We start from the raw sequence: 7,717 nt of genomic DNA on the forward strand, positions 1-7,717 counted from the left end.
ATTCGTTAGCGGGCGAATGATGATCAAGGAGGCGAGGTACGTGGACGACGCCTTGAATGGTCCGATCAACGAGCCGCAACCCCTTGCTCTCAAGGCAACACGAAGCAAGGAGGCGCTACCTAGCAAGATGGCACAGATTGAGGCGGCCAGACTTAATGATGAAGAGATGGCTCTCATCATCAAAAGATTCAAGACGGTGCTTAAAGGTCGCAAGGGACAGCCAAGCAAGACCAAAGCCAAGGGGAAGCGCTCATGCTTCAAATGCGGTAAGCTTGGTCATTTTATTGCTAACTGTCCCGACAATGATAGTGATCAGGATCAAGGGAACAAGAGGGAGAAAAAGAAGAACTATAAGAAGGCAAAGGGCGAGGCTCATCTTGGCAAGGAGTGGGATTCGGACTGCTCCTCGTCCGACTCCGACAATGAGGGACTCGCCGCCACTGCCTTCAACAAGTCATCCCTCTTCCCCAACGAGCGTCACACTTGCCTCATGGCAAGGGAGAAGAAAGTAAGCACTCCTAATACTAGTACTTATGCTTCTTCAAGTGAGGATGAGTCTAGTGATGATGATGAGATAGATTACTCATGCTTATTCAAGGGATTAGATAGAACTAAGGTAGACAAAATTAATGAATTGATTGATGCCTTGAATGATAGGAATATACTGTTAGAAAAGCAAGAGGATTTGTTGTATGAAGAACATGATAAATTTGTAGAAGCTCAGAAATCTCTTGCTCTAGAAATTAAGAGGAATGAAATGCTCTCTAGTGAATTATCTTCTTGTCATGAAACTATTGCTAAGTTAAAAAGTTTAAGTTTTACAGGATCACCTATTCACCCCCCCCCCCTCTAGGTGCTCTCAGAAACTTCATAATGGTTGCTTTGCAGCAAAACCAAATGATAAAGATGTTTGTAGTACTAATTTGTTGTTATTTACAAAGTGGCGCAAGGAAGGTTTACAGGCTAAGTAACAACAGATCATTATCATTCTGAAATGTGCTCCTAGAACTTCTGTGTTTATGATCTGGAACAAAAATTACTGATTGCTGCTCCTAGAACTTCAAATAGACTGTATATTGTAAAGTTTGGTTTATCCACACCGATATGTTTGTTGGCAAAGTCTGAAGAAAAGGCCTAGCAGTGGCATGCCAGGCTGGGGCATTTGAACTTTAGAGCTTTAAAAAGTCTGGGTGACAAAAACATGGTGGTTGGAATACCAAATGTGAAGCAAGTTGATCAAGTCTGTGATGGTTGTGTCCTAGGAAAACAACACAGGAAACCATTTCCCAAAGTGTCAGGTTTCAGGGCAGTTAAATATCTTGAGCTAGTCCATGCAGATCTTTGTGGTCAGATTGCTCCCAAGAGCATAGGGGGTGCATCTTATTTTCTGCTAGTGGTAGATGATCACAGTAGATACATGTGGGTAGAGATGCTAAAATCCAAAGATCAAGCGTTAGAATGTTTCAAGAGAATTAAACAAAGGGCTGAGGTTGAGTCTGGAAATAAACTGAAAGCTTTAAGAACAGATAGGGGTGGTGAGTTTACCTCAAATCTGTTCTCCATTTTCTGTAGTGAAGGTGGGATCAAACACTATATTACAACTCCATATTCCCCACAACAGAATGGAGTAGTAGAGAGAAGAAATAAGACAGTGGTTGAAATGGCTAGATGTTTGCTCAAAACAATGCAAGTCTCATCTGTCTTCTAGGGAGAAGTTGTCAGGACAGCAGTTTATTTACTGAACAGGTCAATCACAAAAGCTCTAATATCTAAGACTCCTTTCGAAGCCTGGCATGGAAAGAAACCTAGTGTCAGTCATTTGAGAATTTTTGGTTGTGTTGCCCATGTGAAGTTGGTTGGTCCAGGTTTAAATAAACTGGCTGACCTAGCAATTCTGACCTGACCTAGCATATTATGTAGGAATGATGACCAGGTTTATGGAGACACCAAATTCTGAACACTGGACTGCCATTAAAAGAATTGTAAGATATGTGGCTGGTACAACACAATACGACTGTAGGTATGTAAAAGGGGACAGCTCAGAATTGTTGTTATATTCAGACAGCGACCATGCAGGTGATCTTGAAAAAAGGAAAAAGCACTATTGGTGTCATGTTTTTTCTAGGAGGAAATATAATCACTTGGGCTTCTAAAAAACAAAAGGTAGTTTCTTTATCCTCATGTGAAGCTGAGTATATTGTTGCTGCTACAGCTGCTTGTCAGGGTGTGTGGTTGAGCAGGTTGCTCAGTGATCTGTTGAATGAGAAGATAAGAAGGTTCAAGGACTCAGTAAAAATCCTGTGCATCATGATCGCAGCAAACACATAGATACAAGGTACCATTATATTCGTGAATGTGTCAGCAATGGGGTGGTGGATGTAAACCATGTGAGCACTGATAGACAGATAGCTGATGCTCTGACCAAGCCACTCGGCAGAATGAAGTTCTCAGAACTAAGAAGGCAATTGGGAGTTATCAGAATTCAAGAATGACAAGATTAAGGGGGTGATTTGTTGCATTTTTCACCAGTTTGTAATCCTATCATAGCTAGGTGCATTAGTTAGTCTGCATATTTCGTTTTCGCGTAGAATCCAGGTGCTCTCTGGAGACTGCCCAGACCACGCCGTGACCGCGTCCAGGCGTATCTCCCGCCACGACACGCATGTCGTGCATGTCGCACGAGCGCCCGAAAATGGTGGCACATCGTACAGCTGCGAGGCGTGGCGGGGAACTCGGATCGTGCCATGGAACCAAGTTTATCTATGCATTGTGATGCGCTACGCAGGGTGGGCGTGAGCGGAAAATACTCTGTCTTCCGTGTGCAGGAGCGTTCGAGCTCTCTGGTGTTCTTGTTCTCAGTTTTCTTGCAGCCGGTGAACGCCGTCAATTAGCTGGTGGTTCCAACACCAGACAACATCGAATATAGGTCTAGAAGGTTCGCATCTGAGGAAAACGACACTTTGTAGCGAACGCGTTGGAGAAGGGGAAGGCTATTACCATTGTGCAAGCCGATTCTGGACTCCTCGGTGTTGATGTTGTAGAGGACTCCAGATGTACGACTCCGTGGACCTGGGCGCCCCGCCGCTGTCGGTGGGGCCGGAGGCGGGCGCGGAGCCGAGGAGGAGGGCGCCGACGGTGGCGGAGCCCATGGTGGTCGGCGGTGCTCGCCCATAATTATGTGACTGGTGGTGCTCGATTGGGGTTCTGGGGGGAGGGTGGGGATGACACGTCAGAGCTTAGGAGAGGCACAGAGCGGGGTTCGGGGGAAGGCGGGATGATGCGGTTGATGGGGCGGGGCGACGGATGGGGAGGAGACTTTCACGACGGGGGAGGTGGGCGGGGGGCGCGTCCAGGCAGGAGCATGGGTGCACTGTGGATGCCATCGACGGAGAGCGGGTCGAGCGAGGACCATCAATGCATCCCCAAAATCCATCAACGGATGGAAGGGCACGGTTAGGGCGACGGAGACCAGGGCGTGTGCGGCGGCTGGTCCGTCCACCATGGTCGTCGATGGAAGGGCGCGATGGGGGAGGATTTCGGGGCGGAGGAGGATTTCGGCACGGCTGCAGAACCATGGATGGAATGACGCGGTTAGGGCAACGCAGACCTCACGGCGGATTCTGCGGAGGCGATGATGGCAGCGATGGAGTGGTGGGATTGAGCCCTGGCGTGAAGGGGGCAGGGACTGCATGATGCACGGGGCATCAGAGCGATGATGGAAGGCGTTGATGGCGAGGATCCTCAGTCCGATGGCAGAACAGTGCACCATCTGGCCCTGTGAACGTCTATATTAGATACTTAGGTAGTAGTAGAGATTTAACCGAGAGCTGTTAGTGTAACAAATAAATCGAAACTAGGTAAGAGCTCTAGTTTACATTTGATAAATGTCGATTAATACAATGGCGAATTAAATTTTCTAGTTCATATTTATATAGCGTAAACGTGATAACTTCTCAATGATAACTTCGATCTCGGCGTTTCTTTTTGTCGTGTGATCGTAGAAGCAAGCTCTATTTTGTATTGCACGTTTTTATAATGTTTCCTCTTGTATGGTGTATTGTTCATTTCTGTTTCAAGAATGTTGAATGTATGTTCGCAAGTTGCAGGAGAAGGCCCTAAGCAGCAGTTGTTTGGTGAAGGCAACTGTCCTCTGACCTATTATGTCGTATTTACTTTATAATTCACTTTCCCACATACTATGAGTAACCTAAGGATTGACTAGCTTTCTATTATCTTGTCCTTTATTACCTTTTTTGGATTGTGCTATTATGATCAACTACATGCTAGTGCTTTACCCTAATCAACGAACATGATGAAAATTACTTTATGATATGATAATTCATTCTGATTATGATTTTGAGCTTGCGGCATTTTAGGGGGCTCGGACTGTTTTCCTCGAGTACCTCTTTGTAAGACCTATTCATTGAGACCACCTGGGACAACGTACAACCATGAGGGTGGTATGGGACGCGCTTAGATGATTAATTAGAGGAATCTAGGGGTGTAGTTTGCTTCGTCGTTGTGCCGTCAATGGGGGCTGGGGTATAGTGCTTGCTCTGCTAAGGATGGGTGTCGAGGTTCATTCGATTTGATTTTGTTAGTCACCTACTGGCGAAACCATAAGGAGGAGTACTGTGTTTGTACGACTGAAACATAACGACCGGCTACACACCAGGAGAATCTTTGTAAAGGCTACATAGTGATACCCTGTCAAACCACCTAGGAAGTGATCAATGGGAAGTAGCGCTCCTCGGGTAGAAAGGGAATCACGGCTCGTGGGTAAAGTGTGCAACCTCTGCAGAGGGTTACAAACTGGTATATCAGTCGTGCTCATGATTAAGAGCAGTCTTGTGATCCTCTTTGATTAGAGATACTCTGGATACATTTATGTTGATGATTTAATGATGGTGACTATACTTATGGTTCGGGTACTTTCCTCTCTAATGATGTACTTTATTTTGGGATATCAACTTGGGTTTTATAATAAAACTTAGCTTCCACTAATGATAAATACATGACTGTCAGAGAGGAAATTCTCCGACCGGGTGGCAGAACGCATCCGCGCTAAATCCTAAGATGAGGAGGGGCCTAAGCGTTTTGCCTGCTAGATGGATTCGGGATGAACACAAGAACACACAAGGGTTTAGAGTGGTTCGGGCCACCGGAGCGTAATACCCTACTCCACTGTGTGTTGTATTGAGCTTGAGAGCTTGCCTGAACTAGTGAGTGTGTGAGAGCTTGAGTGCCTAAGTTGGATCTGCCTTGTAATGTTGTGTGCCCTCCCTTTTATAGCTCAAGGGGGGCACGTACAAGGATACTGAGCCCCGACATGTGGGCCCAGGGGCAAAATGGAAGGAAATAACTATAGAAGTATCCAATGCCAGTATCGCCCAGAAGATCTCCAAGCGCCATAATGTCTGTAGTCCATATAGTATTGATATCTCGCGGCTGCTTCTTCGGTAACGCGCGTCATGATGAGCACAGTGTATGCCGCAGCACGGGCGTACTGCCTGCCAATGGAATGGACAGGCACGCCGCCTGCGAGATGGTATGGTCGCCGCCTGCCAGCGGAGTGGACAGGGCACATTAAATGCTGAGGTGGCACAGCGCTTGCCAGTGGAATGGACAGGGCTCATTAAATGACGAGGCGGCACATCACCTGCTAGTGGAATTGACAGGCGGTGTGCCTAATCCGCAATAAATGCAGAGGCCGCGCGGCCCAGAGGCCTTACGTCAGGCTCCGCTCGCTGGCTTACGTCACAGGCAGTAGGCCACGTGGCAGCATCGGGCCTTCGCTTGAGCGGAAGCGCATGCGGTATGATCCGGATGCGTGTCGGCTCCGGACCCTCGCCTGGCCTTGATTAAGACCTGGGTATTCTTTGTCCCAGAATCTCGAGACCCTGCTGTGAGTGGCCTGGACCCCACACAGAGGGGTCCGGGACCCGTCTCAGGGGCCTGGTCCGCACCCATGGGGGTTCTGGACCTTACCCGGAGGTCCGGTCCGTATATACAAGGGTCTAGCACTTTCCTGTGGGGGTCCGGACCCACTGTTGACACTTTGGGGTATATCGTCTTCTCTGGCCACGTGGCGGCCCCGGAGTCGTCCACGTGGTGGGGTCGGGTGCTGTTTTACCACGCGACTAGAGATAGCCGCGCGGGCACCGCGCCTTCATACTATAGTAAGGGGTACCCCTGTTTCAGGGTACTGACAGTGGCCCCCGGGCCCACCTCAGGGGAGGATACGAGCCTGTAGGTGGGGCCAAAGCTTGATTGGCGATTGGCGCGCCGCTTCTGTGCGCTTGCTGACGTAATTACTGCTAGTCCGCCCTCAGTCACGCCAACTGCCACGTCTGTCCGTGCGGCTGACTGACCCGTGGCCCCCACGCCTAATGGTTGCGCCAGGCTACGCGCGAGGCGCCTCGATACCACTGCATTGGTTCAAAAATTCACCTTCTCTGTCCTCTGTGGTGGCCCCGAGGAGGCGCAGCACTGGCGCGAGCGGCGGTTCGCTCTTTCCGCACTCAGAAACCAACGCCAAAGGAGTATGACTCGTGGGCCCGAGCCCCCGTGTCAGGGACTGGGCCGTTGTTTTCGGTGGAGATGAAGAGGCGCACTACCGTGGGCGGCGATTCGCTCCTCGCGTGGCGGTTCGCCTTCTTCGCACTCGGAGACCCGCACACCAGCTGTATGACTTGTGGGCCCAGGCCTCCATGTCAGAGGCTGGGTTGCTTTGGTGCGCGTTGGGAAAGATTTTTCTACGGCGTCTCGGGGCGCGAGCGGGAGAGTCTTCCTTAAAAAGGAATTCACCCGCGTGCAGCAGTTACGCTTTCGCATTCTCTCCACTCGCTGTGCCCTTTCGCCTTCGAGCTCTCCGCGCCCCTTTGCATTCGCGCTCCTCAGCATTCCGCCGCCGTAGTCGCCATGGCCTCGCTAGCCCATCCCGAGCGCTTTTAGTCTGAGGTGGCACTCAACCTGGTGCACAACCTGCTTGGATGGGGGGCGCCGGCGTTCGCCGGAAGTATCCACGCTGGCGCCACTCCTCTTGGCGATCTCGCCGCCGGGGAGTTCGTGCTCTTCGTCTCCTACCTCTCCTACGGGTTGGCGCTGCCGATCTCGCCTTTCTTCTTGTTGATACTGGAGGAGCTCGGCCTCCAACTTCAGCACCTCACCCCCCACTCCATCCTCCAGGCGGCCATCTTCGCCCACCTGTGCGAGATGTTTGTGGGGGTGGCGCCCTGCACCTCCCTCTTCCGCCATTTCTTTATGCTGGTGAAGTCGGGGAAGGCGAAGGACCACCTCAGCGCCTACTACTTCCAAACAAGGCCGAATTCGGCCGACGCCTACATCCCCTCCCTTGGCGGCGTGAGGTGGGAGAACTGGCACGGTGACTGGGTGATCGCCAGCGCGGAGGCTAACGACTGCCTCGCCCTGCCGAGCGATGGGCCAAGACTCGACCGGAAGCAGTGGAGGGCCAAGCCATCCCTAGCGCCGGAGTTCCAGTTCGTACTGGACAGGATCAAGAGCTTGGTGGCGGGCGGCCTGACGTCGATGCACGTGGTCGGAGACTTCCTGAAGCGCTGGATTGCGTTGCTGTAGAGGAGGGCGTGTCTGTGCCGCTGGTTCACCGGCTCGAACGACATCGACCGGATCCAGCGCGGGCCATGGACTGACCTGTCCTGAGAGGAGTTGGAGGTTCTGGTGAAGGGGATTACTGGTG

This window comes from Zea mays, chromosome 10, assembly GCF_902167145.1.
Source record: "Zea mays cultivar B73 chromosome 10, Zm-B73-REFERENCE-NAM-5.0, whole genome shotgun sequence".
In the NCBI taxonomy this organism is placed as follows: domain Eukaryota; kingdom Viridiplantae; phylum Streptophyta; class Magnoliopsida; order Poales; family Poaceae; genus Zea; species Zea mays.